At 48.2% G+C, this 23,871-nt stretch overlaps 1 long non-coding RNA gene across 1 annotated transcript; it reads right to left on the bottom strand.

Annotated features, from left to right (window-relative positions):
• LOC144166247 (uncharacterized) lies at positions 1–20,676 on the bottom strand. The gene is made up of 3 exons (XR_013321613.1): positions 20,593–20,676; positions 1,907–2,020; positions 1–90 (listed from the first exon to the last, which is right to left on the bottom strand). It is a non-coding gene; the product is annotated as an uncharacterized LOC144166247 (long non-coding RNA).
• Positions 20,677–23,871: the final 3,195 nt, after the last annotated feature.

Genomic DNA, 23,871 nt, shown 5'->3' with positions numbered 1-23,871 from the left:
CTGTTGTACGAAGGTCCCGACGTGGGCAGCTCGTTATTTTCTCGATCGCTCTGTCCTCTGTTGTCCATTTTAGATGGTTTTGCGTTGCAGCTGTAAATATGATCGTGTGGATGGTTATGACTGTGGGGATAGCAGCAGGGGAGGGTTACGGGGTAATTTAAACCACCTGGAGGCCTTTAAAGCGCGTCGAAAGCTGCATGGTACTACATCGACTATGTGCGACGAAACTGCCTTCGTTCGAACATTGATCAAATGAGGGGACACTAGTACTTCCAAACGCGCACCGCTCCCTCCACGAAAATAAAAGTAGGCATATTTTGGGATTTGCCCTGTCTGCTTCAAGGAGCTCTGTAGTGAGGGAAGTCGTCCGTTGAAATCAAACCTAATTTTCCAAAGAAAAAAACGCTAAAGAAACTGCGAAAACAACTTAACATGCTATGATCGCCTGTTCAACAAGGGGAAGAAAATTACGTATAAGAAAATGGCCGAAGGCGACGAGTTAAAACAAAGACATATTGCTGCTTAAAGTGCAACAGTCCAACCCCTAGTAATCCATGCACTGGAGACGACGTACAGTATACTAGTAAGAAAATGCTTTCGGACACGAGCGTGGCAGCTCTGTGCAATTACTTTCCCTTATAGCATTGGCTACCGGGAAGCTAATGCGCGTGTCTGTCGGATTGTTTAGCATTGAAATAAGCACCCACACGCTTAATAGATGAAGTTTTAGATGAAGTTTTAGCTGAATAGATGAACGACGAGAAGTTTTACGAGAAGTTTTACGAAAGGTTGCTAAACTTCCTAAACCTTTCTGCAGGGCTGTGAATAGGATAAAATGTTCACTACATGAAGATAACCTTGCAATTCCTTGCATAGTGAGACCATGGTTTTTGAGAGCAAGCTATAAAAAATGTTCCGTTTCAGCTGGGAAGCTGAAACAAAGTCAAACTATGCATTTAATCCAATATTACAAAATGCAAGCTAAATGTGGGGAACAACACACAATTATACCTTTTAAGTTACGATTTTTTATTAAGAACAACTCGGCGTGCTTTTGGGGACAGTAAAATTTCGAGCCCGTACACGAACATTGCCTCGTATAATCTGGTCTTAAGGAGTCCAAGCTACCACTGCAGACGTTGACTTTTCTGACGATAGCATAACCCACAGTGACTACATGTTGCGGCGAAAACGTATATTCGGCATCGTTTTCCGGAGCAACTGAGCTTAAAGAAGCCGTTGTTGGCGCACAGAATGCTACCTTTCATGTGTTTTCATTAGGAATATTTTCTGAAAAGCGGTACAAGCGCTTTTTTGACCACATTCTTTCGGTAATCCGGGATGGGCCGAAAACTGCGCCCCGCCTCACCCGAAAACTACACCCAGTTTCACTAGGGTATCGTTGGTGCGCTTATATCGCATACGTTTTCTTCCTTTATACTCGTCAATCTCGGAAAGAAGTAAGAAACGCAATAGACGATGCAGCACATTTTGACGTACAGAACGCAAACAAACCCTCATGTCAGCCTGGAAGCTCCTGCATGCCAGGCAAAAGGTGGCATTTTGGCTTGGAATCTGTCGCAGTTAGCAACCTCCGCACCAAGTGTAGCATTCTGATTTCTTGCTTAGTCTATTTTATCTGCTTTCGTTGGTATTGGATAAAAGTGCAGGTTCAGAATTAGCTAGTTTTCATACTTATCATCTGAATCGCACGGTTGTGACTTCTAAATCTCGAAAAGTCACCTGCAAGAAAGTAAAGGCTTAGGTGGAAATGCGGAGTGTGTCGTGTTCGAACCTGCTGCTGCTCCGCCTCGATTCCATGGCTTTTAGGGGTGCTCTATTCCGAAGTCGCGGAAAGCTATATCGCGATTGTTGCCTGCATGCACACACACATACAAGCACGTACCGAGATGAGACCAAAACAGTCGAGCAGAGATACACCAGCTTCCCTGATGACAACACACCTACACCTGCCCGTGCACGCAGAAGGCTGCCCGTGTCCGAAGAAGTCCGGCAGCGCCTGCAATGGAGGAGCAGCCAGCCCTCCGCAAGTTATATATTTGTGAACTGTACAATTTAATAAAGTGGTAATATGGCAGCAAAAATAAATTTTTGCAATTTTCGCGAATTTTGCAAGAACTGCATTGTCCGCCTTGCCATATTTAACTCATTTTCACCCTGTGTGTAATCATCATTACTTGTCGTGCTTCTTTAAGCAATGCTTCATATTCTTCACTTATACATGATCATCATCATCGGTTACGGTGGGCTCGCTTGGCTACGCGTTCGCGCGTTCCCCAAATAAAAGGCGTCCGTATTTCTTGCCCAATCAGTGAGTGATGTCTCTTCTGAGGGCGTGGTACAGTATATAAAATAGCTTTAGTGATTACTGCAGTGAGCAGTTGATCAAACTAAAAAACAAAAACAAAACAGCGACTGATCACACTGGAAGGACGCGCTCATTTCTGAATGGTCTGGAACGCCATACCATTAATGTCTAACGGGACGCCTGAGGCGCTTTGCTTCCCCTACGGGATCATCGACGGCGTCGTCGTCTTGCCGCTTCGCGAACAGCTTCCAGTTCACGCTTTCGAGCGGTTTCGATCGCCGTCCTACGCGTTCCGTCACTGCCCTTCGTGCCGTCATGCGGAGTTAACGACAATGTGGATTTTTCTGCCCATTTATTCGCTCGCTTACTGATTTCTTGAACTCCCTTACTTCCTCTGTGGTCGGCTGGGGTGGATGGCCACCTTTCGCTACTGCTGAGGTTAGGCGCATGCTATAGAACGCCTCGCACTATGGAACGCTTCAAAGGCGCGTGATGGAGGAGCCAGAAAGGAGCTAGCATTTTTGATCAATGGGCCATTGAATGCTTTCGCTTTTAAAATAGGGCTGCCAACAAAGAAAGCAAGAAGATGAGTATGGAAAAAGAAAAAGAAGCACGAAAGTTGCTAAGAGAACAAGCGGGCGAGCAACGCCAACATGTCTTTAAAGGTACCCTGCAACATTTTCTTCACTTCTTTTCTAAATCCTAGATGACGTAGTCAACAAACCCTCCAGGTCCTTAGAATAGAAGGTCACAAAGTACCTCAGCCAATAATTACTGCTCTATGTACATCAGGTAACTTAGAAACTTGCTCACAACGTTTTTTTTTTTCATTTCCCGGTCTTGGCGTTCTTCGACCGCTCGAATTACGTGATTAGTTCGATGTAACGCCTATTAGCCGGCCTTCTTTCAGTTGCAGCAGTAAACACATTCGATAGGCACTTTAGAAATTCACAAAAGCAAAGCAGGAACGGAAGGCGGATCTGCTGCGACGAGCAAATCACGCAGGGCCGCTCGGGCTGGCGATAACCGTATAGCTTTGGCGGGGCTTCCAGACGGGAAGGAAAGAGTGACAGCATTTATCGTTAAGTCAGAGTACTTCAAAGGCATTGAAGGACTCTGGTTAGTCCAACCCGCAAGACGCAAGAAAACGAACGACCAGGGCCACGTGACCCATCCAGAGAAAGCAGGTTCGAACAGGTTTTTTCATGAGCCAGCAATTTTAGGCGAGAACTCCACCGAAAAAGCGTGTGCTTCTAGCGGTGACACCTTATCCCTCCGAAGCAAACGCATAAAGGTCAGGTTCTAAACTTGAAATTGTTGTAGTAGTGCAAATTTTCATCGTTGGTAACTTTATAATGAATAATAAAGAATGGAAGCATCGAAATAATAAAATTTCTTGACAGCACGCGCTGCATTGATAGAAATAGGCTCGTGGTTGCGCACGGATTTTTTTTTTTGTAGCATTTGTAGCGTAAGCTACACTGGCCGAGTTTGAGCAGTTTCGCGTCGACACTGAAGGGCCGTGCTGCGCAAGCGCGAGGAGCATTGGATTGGATTGGATTAAATTGGATTGGATTGTAATCGGATTGGAAACCCAATCCACTTGGAGTACGGGTGTGTAGAGAATTGGGTCTGCCCATTCGCCGGTCTGCGCATTCCAGAGGAGTGACGTCATAGCCGCAGCAGATGCACTGGCGCCGGTGCGTGCCCAGTTGTGCGCCTCCGTTGCGCAGTAGCCAAGTCTGACGCTGCGCCGCAGCCGCTTGATAGCCGTTTCGCGTGGCTCCTGGATAGCCGTGCTACGCATGCGCGAGGAGCAATGACTGGACTGAACTGGACCGGACTGGACTGGACTGGATTGTATTGGACTGGATTGCTGAACCTCAGCTCGCGCTACGTATATCCTGACATAGCCGAGCTAAGCCACTGCTAATTTTTTATAGCGCCGTTTCACCTCACGGCAGCAAAAGAATAGAAGGATAAAAAAGGAATGTGACGGGAGACAAGCCACTTCTACATCTTGGAAACAAATGCATAATTCGACCGTCAAGTTAACCAATTGAATTGTTGTGATAGGGCGAATGTGGATTGCTTTGTTTCAGAATTGATGAGGAAGAATTGAAAAACGAATATAAAAAAAAACAGCGTGACACGATGCACGAGCATTGTACTTGTGTACTGTGGCGAAGCCGACTTTGGGCGGATTACGCAGTTCACAGGGATACATGGGGCCTTCATACTACAGCATAAGACTTGCATTAGAAGCAGAATACCTCCTATTCCCAGCAACACCCCTGTGTGTGCTCGTGACGCTGACTTCAATGGGGCTCGGCGTTTGGCAGAGCGAATGGTAAGAATGCTTAGAGATTAGTAGCCAATTGCCAGTACTGCCGTAACGCTTTGCAGTACGAAGCACTTTAATTTTCTTTCCCCGCGTTCCTAGGGCAGGATTGATGGGGGGTTTTATTTTAATGTTTCCTTGCTATATGCCCTGAATAGTGCATTCCCCGACCATGTGGACAATAAAAAAAGAGTGATCCATTGGTGGGCCTTTATGAATGCGTGATGGTCTTGACCCTTTCCCTCGCGAACTTGAGGCTGGTCCCGCTGCGCATGCCTTGCTCCGGCTTTCGAAGTCCGTAACACGGCGTTTGTCGCAACACCCTCGCAATCCGTGCTTAGTGCTCTGACCGTGTAGATTTTAGGTTTGTTTTCTTTAGCAGGGGCATTGGTTCCCGTCGTGCCTTCTGTTGTCCACCAGTATCGGCATTTCGTCGCTGGCATTTCCGCTCCTTTCTCTTTTGCCGCCTACCTGAGCTGCACACTCCATTTCACCACGCGTACCAGCGGCGACGGAAATCACGGGACCCGTCGAGACGGCGTACGATGGGTGCATCGGCCGAGGGAGTTGGCGAGCCGCACCACACATTGACATCTTCTTAGCCAACATTGGTAGCGGACAGAATGCGATGCCACCGCACCCACGCGCTCTTTCGTTCTCTGCTCTGTTGCTCTGGGAAAGGAACGAGGGCGAAAATGTTTGCCGACTTGCCTTATCTAAATTATGGCGGCGCGGAGTGAGATTACAACGTGCTGATTCTACTGAGGCTGCTTTAAATGCGAGGCCCAGAACGATAGGCTGTCGGCGCTACTCTGCCAATGCTGTATATTGGTCCTGCCGCGGGAACTAAGAGTGTCTCTATAAACGATAAGCACTAGGTGTATACGATAGGCAGCCGCAGGAGAGGCGAAGCCAGGTTTAAAAGGTTCGTACGCGCTGCCACGGGGTCAATCATCTCTGAAAACCATTCTGAAGGAATAGTATAATATATCTGTCCCTCCTTATCCACCTCCTCTACAGCGCTCGAACAATGCCGCCTAAATTCGTGTTCGTTCAAGCGCTGAAACTACTGTTTCTACCTGTCTGCGATGAAGGGCCTCGAATTGTACCGCGTGCGTATAGCTGACGTGCCATTATTCAACCAGAGGAAAATACACCAATGACTTTTGCGTGATCTGAGAGATGTTTGGTGGAGGAGGGAAGCCTGCCTCTTTGCGATGAAATTTGGAGTCCCAGCGGCCGCCGCACGGCCATCGAATGCAAACGTATTTGATCTGTGGGACTGCAGTGCCCTGTCTTTCGTGCGGATACGTGCTGCAGGTACGGCAATGATGCGATTCAGTGGGGCGAGTGTGGGGGGCATCGGCTTGCTCCTATAATTTCGCTTTTCGGCCCTTGCTTGATCTGGAAGTAAATAAGTACTTCATGCAGGCAAGTTCAGTTGCGACAAACCGGAATAGTTCTTGACCACCGCTTCTTTGTCCCGTACCCGCGCCAGGCCAACAACGCTGAGTTGAGCCGGAGGTAAGCGCTTAAAAGTTATCTTGGGCCTGTATTGCACCGACACAGATGAGATGGGCTGCCGCTGTTTGTAGACTTTGTATCCTGTAAATGTCGACGTATGCGCTTATGGCCTCAAATCTTAAGGATGGTCTTACTAAAGGAGTATCCCGGTGAGAACGAAACACACCCGCGCGAAAAACGCTAATCACCGCGTAGCCGCTGTTAGCACTAAGGAAAAGACGCACCGGGCATGATTCTCTACTTTGTCGCGCATCGTATTCGCTGTGTCACCGCAAACCTAGAAAATCACTGAGATACCAGTTCTTGCTCGCAACGACCGAGTTGCTGATTGCGCAGATCACCACCACCGACTGCATTCGACCGCCTAAAAATCGAAACTGGCTAAACGGTTAGTATTTCCACCTTCCTGATGCACAGCGCACTCGAAACAACACACAAATGGGGGGACGAGGACACAGAGCAGGGTGCTGTGCCTCAGGAACGCCGAAACAGGCTGTTGATACTAAGCAGTGGTAGGGGAAAGCAAAAACGAGACAGTAGAAGGTCTGAGAGCTTACCGCAGACCAGGCACAGCGTTGACAAGCACCAGCTTGCGGCAGCAAGCACGTTGTGCACGCAGCGCGTGTTTTGCGTCCTCTTTTCTTTTTTTGAGACAGCCGCACGCGACGGAGCTGCACTTGATGACTATAATATTACTGCGGTGGTAAAGTACTGTTGAAAAATCGAAGCCCCTTTCTTGAGAGAAAGATGGTTAAAACGCGAAACTTTCTCTCATAAAACGTGAGTCAAAGTGAAAGTCGAAAATCTAAACAGCTCGGACCTTGTCGGAATGGCGCACTCGGATAGACGCCGGCGGCTTCATAGCGCCTGGGACCCGGTTCTGTTACGACCGCAGCAAGCGTTCTTTTCTTGAGGCGCTTGATGTACCTTTGTGAAAATCCATTTTTTAAGCTGGCTTTCCTGCAGTGCGTTTTGGGCGTAACGATCTTGAGTTTGGCTTTCATGTTGGACTTTGAAGACTATGCGTTTCTACCAGAAAAAGCTTCGCGTTTCAGCCATCTTTCACTTACCCACGATCATCGTCATCGTCAGAGAAAATTGGCTTTTCTGCAGTGCGTTTTGCGGCAACGTCGCCATTAGTGGGGCATGGAAAGCTTCGCTTTAAAAGAGAACCGATCGCCGATTTATTCTTAGTAGAATTCCAGTATAGCTGGCGCTCTCTGTCCAAAGCGCCCGAAACCGCACGAAACCTACAAAAACCTATCATATACCCCCAATTTTTTCCTTTTTTTTCATTTTTATTACCCTAAAGGCCCTTGCAGGCATTAAATAGGGGGGGGGGGAATAACAAAATCACACGGTACGCTCAAGCGTCAAGAAAAAATACAGGTGCTAAATATCTCTTTAGATTGAATTTAAACGAAATGGTACAATGGAAAGAAAACTCCGTTTCTAAAATACAGTGCAGCTAAAAAATAGCAGAACATCACATTAATAACCAAACATTACAAAGTTAGCCACAAAAATAAGATTGCATAGGTTCTACCAATATACCGCAGGCACATACTGCCATCTTTTTGTTACACTCACAAAATAAATTTAGTAAGTTCTTCGGCAAAGATTTCAGGGTTTGTGATGACAGCAATATCTGAATTAATACTGGTCAGCCTAACTTTAACTGGGTACGCAGACAATGACAAGAAACGAAGCACAGGCGCTGACCTGTGCTGACCTTCGCTGACCACAGGCGCTGACCTTCGTTTCTTGTCATTGTCTGCGTACCCAGTTAAAGTTAGGCTGACCAGTATTAATTCAAGTATAATCCAACTAGCTCAGATTGTGCCTATTTAAGACAGCAATATGTTTTGGGAGGGCATTCCAGTCACTAATTGTTGAAGGCAGAAAGGAAAGGCGGAGTAGGTCAGTACGGGAAAATTCCGCTGCACTTCGTTGGGGTGGCCGATACGCAGAGATACGTGTTGTGCGGGTTTTATTCTTGAGACAGTAAAATGATTAGGGTTGTGATAAAGTTTATGAAAGAATATAAGCCGGAAAATTTCGCGCCTTGTTTCCATAAGTTGGAGACCGAGGTTACTTTTTATAAATGTAATGCTTGAATGCGGTGTGTACTGACCTGATATGAACCGAGCGCTTTTGTTTTGCAATGATTCAAGCTTTTTGGTCAAGTATGATTGATTGGGGTCCCAAATTATTGCGGAATATTCAACTTTTGACCTTACAATGGACGTGTAGCGTTCAGTTTAGTGTCCGTATTGGCGTAGCGTAAAGAACGACGGAGAAAACCAAACTATCTGTAGGTATCTGCTAAAATAAAGTCAATGTGCGTTTTCCAGGAAAGGTTGCTGGTAAGGTGAACCCCTAAGTATTTAAATGAATTTACAGGCTCAATGTTTATGCTATTAAGGGTATAGTTGAACAATATTGCTTGATTTCGGGTGGTAAAGCGCACAACTTTAGTTTTTTAGTATTAATAGGCATTAGCCAGTCATCACACCATATTTCCAATTTACGTAGGTCTTTTTGAAGTTCAATACAACTAGACTGGTTAGTTACACGCCGGTGAAGTACGCAGTCATCTGCGAATAGCCTAACAGAGGAATTAATGTCAACAGCCATGTCATTAATGAAAATTAAAAAGAGAGTGGGGCCAAGCACTGACCCTTGAGGAACCCCAGATTTTACTACTTGGAATGAGGACTGTACGTCTTCTATAATAACTACTTGGTGTCGATTAGGTATTTTTTAACCCACCTGATAACATTCCTTTCTATCTTAATATTTTTCATTTTGCGTATAAGGCGATTATTAGGTACACGAACGAACGCTTTGGCAAAATCAATAAAAATAGCAGCAGTCTGTTGAAGTTTGTGTAGAGAGTCGTGAATATCAGTTGTTGGCTCAAACAGTTGAGTCTCGCAAGAGAGCCCGCGCTGGAAACCGTGTTACTTTGTTAGTTTTGTTAATTTGTTTTTTTTTTTCCTCCAAAATTTTCATTGTATGAGCTGCGCGAAGGCCACAGCAACAAAATCGTACCCACACTGAGGTTTAAACAATGTTTTGACATAATGCACAATTGATCAACCGTTGCGCAAGAGTCTGGAAAATTTTGATATCACTGCCAAACGTTTCCACCATGATCGTTACGCCTGAAGTAGCCGTTTTTGAATCTTGCAATTTTTTTGTACATGCCCCCATACGAAATGTCACTCACCAGAGGGCTAAACAAACAAACAAACAAACAAACAAACAAACAAACAAACAAACAAACAAACAAACAAACAAACAAACAAACAAACAAACAAACAAACAAACAAACAAACAATTAAATAAATAAATAAATAAATAAGTAAATAAATAAATAATACAAAATATTCCTGGTGCATCTAGGTCGCTTACGTTCTTTGATGTGTAGGAGACGTCTCATAAACATCATAATTCGCATCTCTGGCACCTTCGTTGGTGCTTCGCCCGCTATCGCTCGGCGCCGAGTGCAGGCAGGGCTGGTTTCCAGAGCGGCCTAGAGCGCCATGTGTTATGACCTCATGAAGCACCTACTTCACCAACTAGAGGTCTTGTATCGGGAGGCTCAGAGCTATTACTATCCTTCCCCGTCATAGTCGTGTCGAAAAACTTTACCGCAATGCTGGCTTGCTCATGCTTGCGGATATGATACGTGCGCGCATTGAAGGTGCAATGACCGTCGCCTTTGACACTGCAGGGACGCAGCCTACTACGTCATGCCGGTGAGCGACTTCCAGATGAGCCACCCATGCACCCACATGTTCACGCTTGGGAGGACGCGCGATTACTGAGTGCCGACCAGCAGCTCGCAAAACTGCGCGTGCTACTTATGCGGTGTAACGGGCCACACGTGGTCAAGCAACCGTAGCATCTTCTACAGACGACGCCGACTCGCGGATATTACGTGTGTACGTGGAAGCCTCCTAGAAACCTCGCACGAGTGCTGTGTCACTAGCAGCTGTGGCTTCAGGCAACAATGCATGCAGTGTTCCAGCCTACATCGTCTACTCCGTTCGGGATAGCACGTACCTTGAGCTGTGTGCCATTGAAGAAGGCATACGCCCTGCACGTTGCGTTCTGCCGGCATGCACTCAAGGCACACACAATCGTGGGCACATTTTCACGGGCCGTGCCGAGGCCCTACCTTCCCTTATTTGTATTAGACGTAGGGACTTCGCTGCACGCTTCATTAGTCATAATGCAGCTCACTTCACCAGATTGTCCATACTACCGTCACAGTACGGTGGACCCCTGTCCATGGAGGGCATCCCGGTGACGGAAGCGCCCACAGGCTGGCGACCGAGGCATCTTCGTCTTACCGCCATCAGCCTGGGAGAGCATTGTCAGCGGAGCCCACTTCAATCCTGACGAGGAGCGCCGGCGTCGCCGACGTGCTCAGCGCGTTGACTTAATTGCAATCATCAGCGCTCGAGAATCCGGAGCCTCTGCCTTCGGGCTTATCACGCGGAGCGCAGGTGTTTCTGAACAGGACCCGTTCCGGCTTTGCCATAACCACCGACGTCGTGGTGGGGTGGCAAGAACACCGCGTTTACTTTGGGGAACCTGCCACAGACTCCCAGCAAGGCACCAAACCTTCGCCTGTGGGTTCTCGGGTGACATCCACTGCGGCAAACTCCCGTTCTGTCGAACCCGCAGGAATGAAACAGTCCGGTTAGGCACCTGAGTTCCTCTACTTCGATATCGCAGCCCCTTGTGCTTTATTACGCATGTCATCGCAAATCTAAACTAGACCTTCCGCACTTTATCCGGTCCTGCCAGAGCCTCTGCAGTGCTTGGCGCCCAACAGTGGCCAACGTGGTTCACTTTTATGAATATAAATTAGCTCCACTGTCGGCGTAAAGGATACTTTGATCGCACCCTGGACTTTCGTCTGTGCGGCCTCCATGGCGGGGAGTTATTAGCGTCCTACCTGCCCTTCCTTTCCCTATTGCAGCTTCGGTCAATCCCTTCTTTATAGCGTTCCTTCCTTCCTGCCTTTGAACGTGAAACCCTAGTGATTATCAGACATATTTGCTGCGACCTCGTGTTCCCGCCCCTTTCTTCGATTTCGTTTCTTTGTATTTGGACGCCATTACTGCGACCAGCCGACTAGCCTCAATTAAAGCTTGGGGCTCTCGTAGAATGTTAACTGTAGTCTACTTGAAATACAAGTTTACTCGAGTTTATTCAGGAACATAGTAATAGCAAAAATTCGTTGGTGCACCCAAGTCTGATGACGTGCTTTGGAGGCGAAATCCTGGAGATACTGCCTAACAACTTCCTTGCTATAGCATCGTATTCACGTCTCTTTCTTCGCATTCGTTCTTTTTGTATTACGGCACTTTCCGCGACAGAAAGCAGGCTGGCACACTCCACAGCTTCCCTAGAATCAGGTGGTGTGGAGCTGATTTACACACAGGAAACCGCTTTCAGAGGTCACGCGGCAGAATTATTCTACTACTTTCACGTTTCCATTTTATAATTTTGAGAATTTTGGGGAGCGGGAACATTAGTCCCTCAAAGTCCTGGTTCCTGGCCACTCCCGAAACTGGTTATGTGCCTCAAAGAAAGAAACTGTAGCAGCTCGGCCGGGGCAGCCGAGGGAGCTCGCGCCACCAGAGCAGTGTACCTCGTGACTGCAGATCGTCATGAGCCGCGAGCCACGAGGCACGAGTCACGCGGCCGGCAGTCGGAATCTAGACACCGGGCCGACAGCAACGGCGCCGTGGTTCGCCAGTCTCCGCCGCTGTTCGCCTTCTACTCTTCACTCGGTCCTCCTCAATAAATGAAGGCGGAACGTCTCCTCACGTCCCCTTCAAAACAATAACAAGATTTGTCCTACCTCTGGCAACGCCTAGGGATCGCACAGACTTAGTGCACTGGCGTGCCACTCTGCACACCCTGATTCAATCCTATAGGGTTCATGCGCTATTCTACGACGTTTGCGTTTTCAATTCAGTTTTGAGAATTTGTGAAAAAAGCACGTTTGTACCTCAAAGCTCGCGATTTCTGACCAATCACTCAAATGGGTATGTGCCACAAAGAAGGCAAGAACAACAATGACAACTTTTGTTCTGTCGCTAGCAACATAACCCCTGACTACATCTTAAAGAATTTGAATGACAAAGCCGGCCCACGAGTGGGCTGATTGCACATACATGTTTCGTCAGTAGATATTGTTTAGTTGCGTTGATGACAAATATTGTTTGGTTGTGGGATGTTGAGTGAAATGTCAGAAACAGGTAATGGAAGCAAAAAAGAAGATATTACAGTAGTGTCAAAAAGGGCTTAAAACTTGGAGACCCGCGTTAAATATGCAATTGGATCACACATTTTTATTATTTATTTATTATTTACAGCGGCGGCCATTTTCTTGACCCGACAACAACAATGACAGCGGTTTTCCGCAGAATGGGGAGCTTACGGCTTTCGCCTTAGTAACAGTAGTACCAGAAAGGAGGCATGCCCTCTGCGGTGCGTGAAAGTTGCAGAGACAGGTGGAACACTTCAAGAATTCAAGAGGTAAAATAAATGATAACCGGTCACATGACTGCTGAGTTTCTGTTTTATTAATTTTGAGATTTTAAGGCGCCGAAGAGAGAAAAGAGTGATAGATAGATAGATAGATAGATAGATAGATAGATAGATAGATAGACAGATAGATAGATAGATAGATAGATAGATAGATAGATAGATAGATAGATAGATAGATAGATAGATAGATAGATAGATAGATAGATAGATAGATAGATAGATAGATAGATAGATAGACAGACAGACAGACAGATAGATAGATAGATAGATAGATAGATAGATAGATAGATAGATAGATAGATAGATAGATAGATAGATAGATAGATAGATAGATAGATAGATAGATAGAGACAGAGAGAGAGAGACAGACAGAGATAGTGAGTGAGATAGATAATAAACTTTCATAGAACGAGGAAAAGCCTCAGGTGACCCCATTCGAGGATGCTTTGAGCTTTGGCCGCGTCGAGAGCCCTTCCGATCAAGCGCAGCTGACCTTCGAGGCCGCAGCTGGCCAAGGCTCTTTTCCAAAGCTCATTTGGAATGTGGAGCTTGGGTGGGCATTAGGGTGGACTTTTCGCAACCGCCCTCAACGCACGGAAGCAACGGTTGGGTTATGAGGCACGGCGTACTGGAAGAGGTGGGGGGTTACGGCTTAATTTTGACCACCTGGGGATCTTCAACGTGCGCCGAAATCTCGGCACGCGGGCTTTTTTACTGTTCGTCTCCATCTGAAAAGCCTCCACCGCGGCTCCAACGCCCTAGCCACTGAGCAAACGCGGCGGGTACATAAAGGCTCACTGAGCTTTGAAAGGCTCACAGGGCTTCTTCTAAAAGAGTTTGAGTAATCTTCAGGGGTGCCGGTTCAGACCGTTGCAGTAGCATGTACAGTATTACTCGGTTATCTGTTCAAGAAAGGAAGGATCTTTCAAACGCGATTTAAGTCAACTGCTCGCCACGCGGGTGGGGAGCTATTTGTGAGGCAAGGCGTGGGATTAGTGAATAGACTAGCGCAATTCCAAGTAAATCAATGACGTGTAGTGTGCAGCCGGTGCAGCCGGCGAGGTGAAGCTGGGGAGTGTGTTCATTTTTATACGATATGAGGTGTACCCTTCCTTTGCATACATTTAGTTCCCTGTAATTTACTTCGATCATGTGAGCGTTTTTGTCGGGATAAGAATGCCGAATGGAGTAGCATGGCTCCTCCTTTAGGTGTTGGCCACTTTGAGTCTCAAAATTATATAGTTTGACCTAGAAGTGGAGTTGGTACGGGGAGGCCACAGGGAACTGGTAGCCGCTGCAGGTGAGTGGAGCGTCTTTCTTGCAGCGGCGTGTGCGGACCGGTTACTTCGCGTTCTGGCGGTGGGCCGAAGTGTCCAGACAACGGGGATTGCGAAGCTCTCCGCTTGAAGATCTTCTATGGTATGCATGATGTTCGCAGACGTGTGGTTCGGGAGCACGCACTGTTAAATTCACGAAGAGAAACGTGGGAGTCGGTTACCACGCACAAATCATTGATCGGGATGTTCTCAGATTGATCACGGATGGTCTGCACAGCACCTAGCGTTCACTGAAGTTTTGCCTCCTTCGCCAGTGTATATTTTCTAGAGCTCTGGCGCGGTCCATTCAAACATGGGAGGTCCGGTTAGGTCTATGCTGTGCAGCTTCACTGATATTGAGAGCCGCATCCGTGGATATGTCTTCTTTTTAGCGGGTTTATCTCTGACTAGGGTGCGAACTGGGCGTTGCTATTGAACGATGGCCAATGGCAGGCTGGCCGGATCAACGTTGCTATTAATGTTGGACCATGAGGCTAACACCTTGCCCTGAGGCTACTGTTCTCAGTCATGTTGAAGTGGCAACTTGGTCTCATCAAAAAAGGCCTCACGAGGAGTGGACTACAGCTTTCTGAAAGGTATCAACGGGAGGTGGTTTGGTAAAGTAAGATGGAATAGAGACGTCTGACCAGGGTGTCGAACCAGAATGTTTGCGGGTTCGGTTCGGGTTCGGGTTCAAGCCTTTCGGGTTCGGTTCGGGTTCGGTTCCAAAGCACCATTCCGTTCCGGTTCGAACCGGTTCAAACGGGTTCAAACGGGTTCGAAGAAAAAGAAGCAGACGTGTTTTTTTTTCTGTTTATTTTTTTGTGCTCGTTTTTCGTTTCCTTATCAAGGCGGCATAAAACCAAAGTCATAATGAATGTTTCCTTGTGGAAATATTTTGTCTTGGCGAAACTAAAGCGACCCTGGAACACTTTTTTCAACTTTTTTCTAAATCTTGAGTGCTTGCAGAAAGTAGTCAACCAACACATCCTGTACTTAGAGTAGGGGGTCGCAAAGTGCCTCAGCCAAATTTACTGCTCTCTCCTCATCAGATAACTTAGAAATTTGCTTTAAATATTTTTTTCTCCTTCTCGGTCTTGGCGTTGTTCGACCGCTGAATGACGTCATGACAGCGGTGTAGCGGCTATTTGCCGGCTTTCCTTGAGTTGCAGAATAGAACGCATTTGATAGCCACATTAAAAAGAAAGCCACAAAAGCGAAGCAGAAACGGAAGCTGCATCCGCAGCGACGAGCAAATCACGCACTGTTGCTCGTACTGGAAATAGCAGTGCTTCCAGATGCGCAGAAGAGTAAAAGCATTTCTAGAAAGTGTTGATTGATTGATTGAATTTTATTTATTTATTTATTTATTTATTTATTTATTTATTTATTTATTTATTTATTTATTTATTTATTTATTTATTTATTTATTTATTTATTTATTTATTTATTTATTTATTGTTGGGTTTAACGCGCCGACGCAACGCAGGCAATGAGACGCACCATAGTGGAGGGCTCCAGATTAATTTTGACCACCTGGGGATCTTTAATGTGCGCCGAAATCTCATACACACGGACGTTTTCGCTTTTCGCGTCCATCAGGAAAGCGGCCCCCGCGGCCGGGGATAGAACATGCGTCCTTAGGCTCAGCAGCGCAACGCCTTAGCCACTGAGCCACCGCGGCGAGTTTATCTAAAGTGTTTAATAGCTCATTTGACTGTACAAGATACTGCAAAACCTTTTTTATGGCAGGGTGACGAGTATGTGGCGCAACCCCCCCCCCTCCCCAATTTTCGTTGGCCGCTAAGTTCGGTGGCCCTGCCAGGCTCGGTGGGAGACATTGTGCACGGCTGGCGAATAAACACCGACGAGCACAGCCGCTCGCGGTCAGTCACCATCACCTGTGCCGTCACCACCACCACGCTGCGGGTCGTCACTCGGGTGGAGGGTACTACGACCCTCCCATGTTCACGAATGCGGGCCAAATCGTGACAGGTAGGTCAACGATTACAACAATAACTGAAGCGAAACAAAAGGTTCATTGGGACACTTAAGGCTGCCTATTTGTATGAATGTGAAAGCATTACTCTTTATGGCCGCAAGTTTAACTTTATTAATTTAAGTTCGTTCATTTTCATGATTTAATTTTATTTTATTCTTGGCTCACACCACTGCAATTTTATACACCACAGTTGTTTTCTTGAGGAAACAAAAAATATGGCAGTCGATTACGGTAGCGGCTAATGCGAAATTTGAGCACAGCGCGAACTGTAGTCTTGTCGGCGACGGCGCATAGCTGCTGTGTCTTGTCCTCAACAAATGCACGACGGCATGCGGTATACTCTGTCGTTATCTCGTAAGGCGTTGCTGCCGTGGGGCATGTCTCGCGCGGTCTGGAAATTTCGCCCTCCCCTCCCACTTCCGCCATACTTTCGTTCTCCGTTTTCCTGCTCGCTCTATCTTCGGTGGCGTCTTCGTTCTCTCGGTTACAACCAGGCCAACGTTGAGAAACTACGCGAAACCACAGAAGCGGGCGCTTAAGGGCTGCGCTCTAACGCATGGCTCTTCAGAGCCACCGCTGTGCCGCCCTGTGATCCACTCCCTTCGCCGACCAGTGACGGGTCGCACATCGTCTCCAAATAATGCGTCCTCGCCACAGTCTTCTCGAAGGCGAACATGTACCCTCCTGGCCAGCTGGCAGCGCCCCGGTGCCTCCAGCGCCTCCCCCATCGGTGCATCCTAACCAGAATCTGCTGGCAATGGGCAGCCTCCCTCAAGCTGCCTTTTGCTTCGACCTACTAAGCAGACGACCCGTCCGTCCACAATCGTTTTTTGGTACCTTTGAGTGTCGCCGTGGTGGGGCATTTTGCGTCTCCCCCCCCCACCCCCCCGGCGGCTCGTGTCGGGCCGCCCCTCGTCCCCAAATCATGCATCCTCACCAGAATGTTCTGCCTGAGAGGCAGGCAGGCAGGCAGGCGGGCAGGTAGTTTACTGGCAAGCGGGCGGTCTCTTTGGCGGGCAGGACAGCCTACGCGCTCGCCATCTTTTTTTGGATCCATCAAATGTTACGCACGCACGCACGCACGCTCGCACGCACCCCTATTTTCGCACAATGAGGCAAAAAATTTTGCATAGTAAATAAATCGGTTGGTCTGCTACGCTTTTCATCTACCCCAAGTTTCAACGGCGCTTTAACGGGAAATCATTAGCAGTGCTAGAAGTAGAAAACAGTCCGGCGTCGGCGTTAATTTCCGACTGCTAAGCGTGGCAGGTGGCATTTAGAGCAATTTCATCTGCTCATCTTTTATCTGCTAACAGAGCTGTTAGAAAGAAAGAACGGCTATAAAGGTTCATTGGACGGCGTGTATTGGACGGCTTTGGATAGGGAACCACCGGAGATAGGAACTTGCTAATGGCCCTTCAGCGACCGGTGACAGCGATTGGGCTCTAGGAAAGATAAGTCACAAGCAGCAGTAATGATCACTTGTAGAGAGAGAGAGAGAAAATGAAGTTTAATTAAATCGAGGCAAAGGTGCACAGAGGCGTCCTCATTCGAGGGGGCCGAATCGACAGCCGTTTCCATCAAGAGCAACTGATGTTCCAGGCCGGAGCTGGGCATGGCTGTCTCCAAATCTCTATGGAAACGTGGAGGTTGGGTGGATCTATGGTACACTTCTCGCAGCCGCCTACTATGTGTATGAGGTTCCCAGGCTCTCCACAGAAGCGACGAAATGAAGAGTTGTGTCCCGTCAAAGAGGTGGAGTCTGGTGGTGTGCAGCCACATCGTCATGTGAAGATGGAAGTCCACCAGCTCGTCTTTCACGCCGAGAAGATCCTGTTCCGCCGTTAGCGGATATAACGAAGACCGTGCGCCGAGAACTGGAGGCTATGGCCCCTACTACTGCGGTGCTATATGCACCGGATCGGAACGAGCTCCATACCGTTTCCGTCATCCAAGCCATTGTCAGCGACGAAATAGCACAGCTGGGCCTTCACCCTGTGTGCGCAATTGGCTGTATGTTCCGACAATGGTTTAGGACTCCCGGCCCCCACAACGACCATCTTACTCTACGCTACCCCCGCCGTTACCCCACTGAGTGGCGTACCGCGGACGACAAACCGATTTGTTTCAGTTGCTCTGGAGCCGGCTATAATGCCCGGTACTGTCGCAACCGCAGGACCTTGTTCTTTCGCAACGGCTACGCCCACTGCAGTCCTCGACCACCCTTTGGCTACTCCGCTTCTCTTCCCGCACTGACCTCAACCCGACCAACTCTAACAGTCCAAACACCAGATTTAACCAATCGCCGTCGCCGCAACGCCGCCAGTCCCGATCACCGCAGCCTCGCCGCCCCTCCCCCATGGCTGACTACTCTACGAAGCTGGGCTTACTCGCTCAGCTTCGCAGACTTGTTCAATGTGTGACTACTCTCGACTCTATTCGGAAAACTAATTCATGCAGCTCTAGGAGGTGACGCTGCATCAACGACCCGGCCCATAAATCCTCTACTGACTTTGCCGACTGTTGTCAATTTACTTGAAGTCTTGTCGATGGAGTAGCAGTGCGCGCTCTTATTCACGCCGGTGCCCAGATTTCCATCATGAGTTCGAGCCTTCGCCGCCGTCTCCACAAAGTACTTACGCCGCTCACGTCCCCTGTAGTTCGAGTCGGCGACAGGAGCACACCTCCAGTCGTCGTAATGTGCACCACTCGTATACGCATCGCTGGCCAAGAAACAGCTGTTATGTTTTCCGTACTCAAACACTGTCCTCATGAATTCATTCTGGGCCTGGATTTTCTCTCTCAACATGCCGCTCTCATCGACTGGGCTTCTGGACTGCTCCACCTCCAGTTTCCTTTCCCTCCTTCTTCCGACCCACCCCAGCAGCGCTGTTGCAACACCCAACACGTTCGTTTGCCCCAAAACGCTGTTAGATACATCTCCTTACCCCCGTCCTCCCCTGTTGCCAACGACGACTACGTCGTCTCACCTATTCTGGATGTACTTTGACACGCAATGTCACTATCCCTCATACTGTAGTAACTATTGTTGACAACGAGACCTGTCTCGCGTTCCTCAACTTCGGTTCCTCCCCTCAAGTTTTACCAAAATGAATGGCGCTTTCAACACTGTGCCCTTTGGTAGCACATACCGCAACTACCCCGTTAGAGCCCGTGCCTCCTTGTTTGGGTCCCTCCAAGCAGTCATCCCTCCCAGCGAATGAAGTCACAGCGATGATCACACCCAATCTTTCGCAAGTGGACTCCGACGCTCTTCGCAATCTCTTGACGTCCTATAAAGATATCTTTGATTTAGGCAGCCGTCCACTGAGTACAACACACGCTATGGCGCACCAAATAATCACTGGTGACGCAGCCCCTTTGCGCAGACGGCCATATCGCGTATCTCATTCTGAACGCCTCGTGATCCAACAAGAGGTCGAGCAAATGCTCAGTCAGGAAATCATTGAACCGTCTTCTAGTCCGTGGGTATCTCCTGTCGTTTTAGTCAAGAAGAAAGACGGCAGGTGGCGTTTTTGCGTGGATAATAGGCATTTATACAAGATCACGAGAAAAGATCTCTATCCTATTCCGCGCATTGACGACGCCCTCGACTGCCTGCATGGTGCCAGATACCTTTCGTCGGTTGACGTCAGATCTGGGTACTGGCAGATAGCCGTTGATAAGAAAGACCGCGAAAAGACTGCATTCGTGACCCCTGATGCCATTACCAATTCCGGGTTATGCCATTTGGTCTGTGCAATGCTCCGGCCACATTCGAGAGAATGATGGACTCCCTTTTGCGTGGTTTTAAGTGGACCACATGATTATGTTATCTAGACGACGTCATCGTCTTCTCACCAACATTTGAGACACACCCGGAGCGCCTGTCGGATATACTTGAAGTATTTCGACGCGCTGGTCTCAAACTAAATTGAAAGAAGTGTCGCTTTGGCCACCGGCCGATAACAATTCTTGGGCACCTTGTCGACGCCTCTGGAGTTCCGCCAAACCCCGAAAAATTTCGAGCCGTCACCCACTTCCCCGTGCCACGCTAGACTCACGATGTCCGCAGCTTTGTCGGACTATGCTCCTATTTCCGCCGTTTTATAGAAACTTTTGCCCACGGAGCTGGTCTTCTCACGGACCTTTTGAAGAGCGGTGCCACCTTTACGTGGGGTCCCGATCAAGCACAAGCATTCAGCACTCTGACTTCCCTACTAACTTCATCGCCAGTTTTGGGTTACTTCGACGCTTCCGCTCCCACCGAAGGGTGTACTGACGCAAGCGGCCACTGGATCGGCGCCGTATTGGCCCAATCGCAAGCCGGTCAAAACCGTGTGATTGCGTACGCCAGCCGTTTGCAGTACGAGCCCGAGCGCAATTATTCAATTAGAGAGCGCGAGTGCTTGACCCTTGTCCGGGTCGTCGAAAAATTTCGCCCCTACTTGTACGGCAGACATTTTACGGTCATCACTGATCACCATGCGCTGTGCTGGCTTACCAACTTGAAAGACCCCACCGGACGGCTTGGTCGCTGGGCATTACGTCTGCGTTACAGCTGCGTCTTTCCTCGGCTCGCCTCCTCTCCTCTCTCCGATAGCGAACACTCTCTCCCAACATCTGCGGTTGCGCCGCGCGCGGCGCTGCGCGCGGCTGCGCACTGTGCGCATGTGCAGTACTCTCTCTCTTCGCGGTCTCCTCTCCTTCGGGCGCGCTGCGCATAGAAGCGGAGTGCCGCGCTCCGGCCGGTCTCTCAGTCGACGGTCGTCCGCGCTTGCGCTTGCGCTTGCTCTCTTGCCGTACCCGAGGATTGCTTGATGCGACGCCAATGGAACCCCTTCAGCGTCGCATCACACCAGGGTTCCCGCGAGGGGAGGTGGGCGTAATTCTTTCTGTTTTCTGTAATGTTTGGTTTATTGAGGAAGGCGGCTACATTCACGGCTATCAAGGGGGTCCAACCACGCACTATTATATATATTTATTTGAAGTGCTCACCAACAGCGCTGTGCCTTTTCGGCTGCGGCACTGGGTAAATAAGAAATATAAGGCATACAGAGCGACAACATATAAGTAATGGTAGTAAATAAAAAAAAAAACGCTTAAATAAATGTGTATGTATACAGGGTGTTTCAGGGCGACTACGTAATTTTTAAAAATGGGTTTTTGGAAGTTCAATTGTTTTTCTTGCACTAAGTGAACAGGGGCCGTGGCGGGTGCTATAAATTCGGTTCCAATTGCTATTTAGGGGCATATTTAACTAGACTTTCTTCAGTACCTTTTTAATTGTTCGAAGTTAGGTGTTTGTATGTAATGAGGAAATTGTAGAGGATCATGAGTCCATCCGGTGTCGATTATACAGTTTCCATATTTATTTATTGCGTGCAGAGGTGGAGTAGGGATCATTAGAAGGTGATCACGGTAGCATCGATTAGCCGGCATTCCAAACTATACCGCGGCCGTTTCCAGAACTTTGGAGATACAGGTAGCAGGGCCTTCTTCCTCTCGTGGTCTATTTCAATGATACCACCCTAATTCAACCCTTAACACGGCGCTGCTGCTTTATTTGCCCCCCGAGCGATCACCTTGAAACTCGTTCCGATTGTACAGCGCTCAGAACATCATCCCCGCGGACGCGCGCAAACGGCTGCGGGCGGCAGCTGAGCGTCGCAAAGTTGCTCCCACAAGCTCAGTCGGAGCGGTGCATGTCCCACGCATCCCACGCTCGCCGCGCTTTATCTTCGGCCCGAACAGAGGTAAGGGGCACCTGAACAGGCGAAAGGCATTTGATAGGCGGATTTGTAGATTACAAAGTCATAAGTTTCTGTTAATTTTATTTCCTTTTACGTTATTTGTGCATGAACCATGGCCGCCGCACGCAAGCGGAGGCAGGTCACGGCCGCACTCGGCAATCGGAATGACTAGGCACATTTGGGCGGGCGAGGAGGTTACAGCGGGTGACGCACCCGACACCGCTTCCCTTTTTTTCTGGCCGAAAGATAAAGCGCGGCGTGAGTGTGCCGTGTACTATCGGCGTCAAATGACACGCGAACAGGAAAATATGAACCTGAACGAACAAATAGCGCGATTTCTTTCCATGTAAGCCAAAATGACGTGTGGCTTAGATACAAAAACAAAGTTGGGAAAAGTGGATTTCCAAATATACCAATAGCGTTCCATTATATGAACTCTACGAACAGTATTTTTCAATTTTACACGTTATGGTTAATATTTTCTTGTTCGCGTATCATTTGACGCCGATAGTACATCTCCGAGTGAAATTAGCGCGTGGGCGTGGCTTTGGAGCGCTCAACTTCCGACCGGAGCTCGTTGCGCGTATCGGTAGACCTGAGGTTCTGAGCGCTGTGGCTCTGCACGAAATTACAATTTCGGAAATGTATTAATCGACACCGAATGTACTCATGATGATCTACAATGGCCTCATTAAAATGAAGCAACTAACTATAATATATAAAAAATTAGGAAATTACAGTTATAATTATCCCCCCAATAGCACTTGGTACCCGTTTTATACCGGCCTCCACGGCCCCTGATTCCTTGGCACAAGAAAAACAGTTCCAAAAGCCACTTTTAAAAATTACTAAAGTCTACAATGAAACACCCTGTATACGAAAGTTGAGAGTGATCAAAGAAGGCAAAAACGTTTTCTGGACAAGACCTCAGAGGTTCTGTGTAGAGTATGCACTTGCGTTGACATTTGACCGGCCAGTTAACCGCAGAGGCACAACACCGTTGGTAGCGCTGCGATTTCGAAACCATCTTGTGTTCCAGAATATTATGTTGGTGGTCTCTAAGCTGAAAATTTTCCGTGCGTTTGTATGTAGCGACGCATCCTCGAAATCACGATTTATTTCTCGTTAGCCAGTTGTGTACTCTCAACATACGTGCACGTGAGTGGCATCACCAGCCTCAGCTTTGTCCACATAAATGTGTTTACCACCTACCCACTAGGTATGGAGCAGAAACTAAGCCTGGTCAGTGCCTCGCAGTTGATTTATTTCACACTGCTTTTCAAACATTATTTTCGGTTACAGGGATAGCTGCAATATTTTGTGCGTTACAGAAGTAACTAAAGGTTTCGAAGTTCACTTGCGGTGCTGAGCACAAAGACGTGGATTCGATTTCCAGCTGCCGCGTCGGCCGCTTTCCTGATGGAGGCGAACAAAAATGGCGTGTGTTCAAGATTTCGACGCACGTTAATTGCTTGGGCAGTCCACTTGCAAAGACTGGCGTTTGAGTGTATCGCCTCACGTATTCTGTGGCTACGGCGATCCACGTTTACTGTGGATCCCCCTCCTCCCTTCTCCCACCACATCCCTGAATTTTTTATTCCGGTAAAGCCGCTTTACTTGGCGCCGCTCCGGCGTTCCTTTCGCGGTGTTTTTCACGTTTAAGCACCCTCACATAAGCGGCTGCCGGTTTATGCGTTCACGTGCGGGGAGTGCAGGAAGTAAGAGGGTGCGTGTACGCGAAGCTTTAGGTTTCCTGTCCTCATTGATGACATGTCCGTTGTTCTGCGGGGAGGTTTACACATGGACGTCCAGCAGCGAAATACGACCTGTCTGGTGTCTTCACTGGTCGAGCGGATTGGGTTGCATGTTACACAGGCAATAAGGTGTCTATGACGCGGGAGGGAAACAGACAGCCCCATGTTTGTTAGCTAGAGTAAAGCACGAGTTCGCGAAGTTGCATTCATTTAAATACCTAGGAAGAATGCTCGATCGCAAATTACAAAATAACGTGGTATGTTTCGTGCACTCCG

The sequence above is a fragment of the Haemaphysalis longicornis genome, unplaced genomic scaffold, assembly GCF_048455015.1.
Source record: "Haemaphysalis longicornis isolate Haplotype H1 unplaced genomic scaffold, Haemaphysalis longicornis Haplotype H1 scaffold_1, whole genome shotgun sequence".
Lineage (NCBI taxonomy): Eukaryota > Metazoa > Arthropoda > Arachnida > Ixodida > Ixodidae > Haemaphysalis > Haemaphysalis longicornis.
The sequence above is the reverse complement of the archived record's forward strand: the minus strand, read 5'-3'. Positions and strand labels throughout refer to the sequence as shown.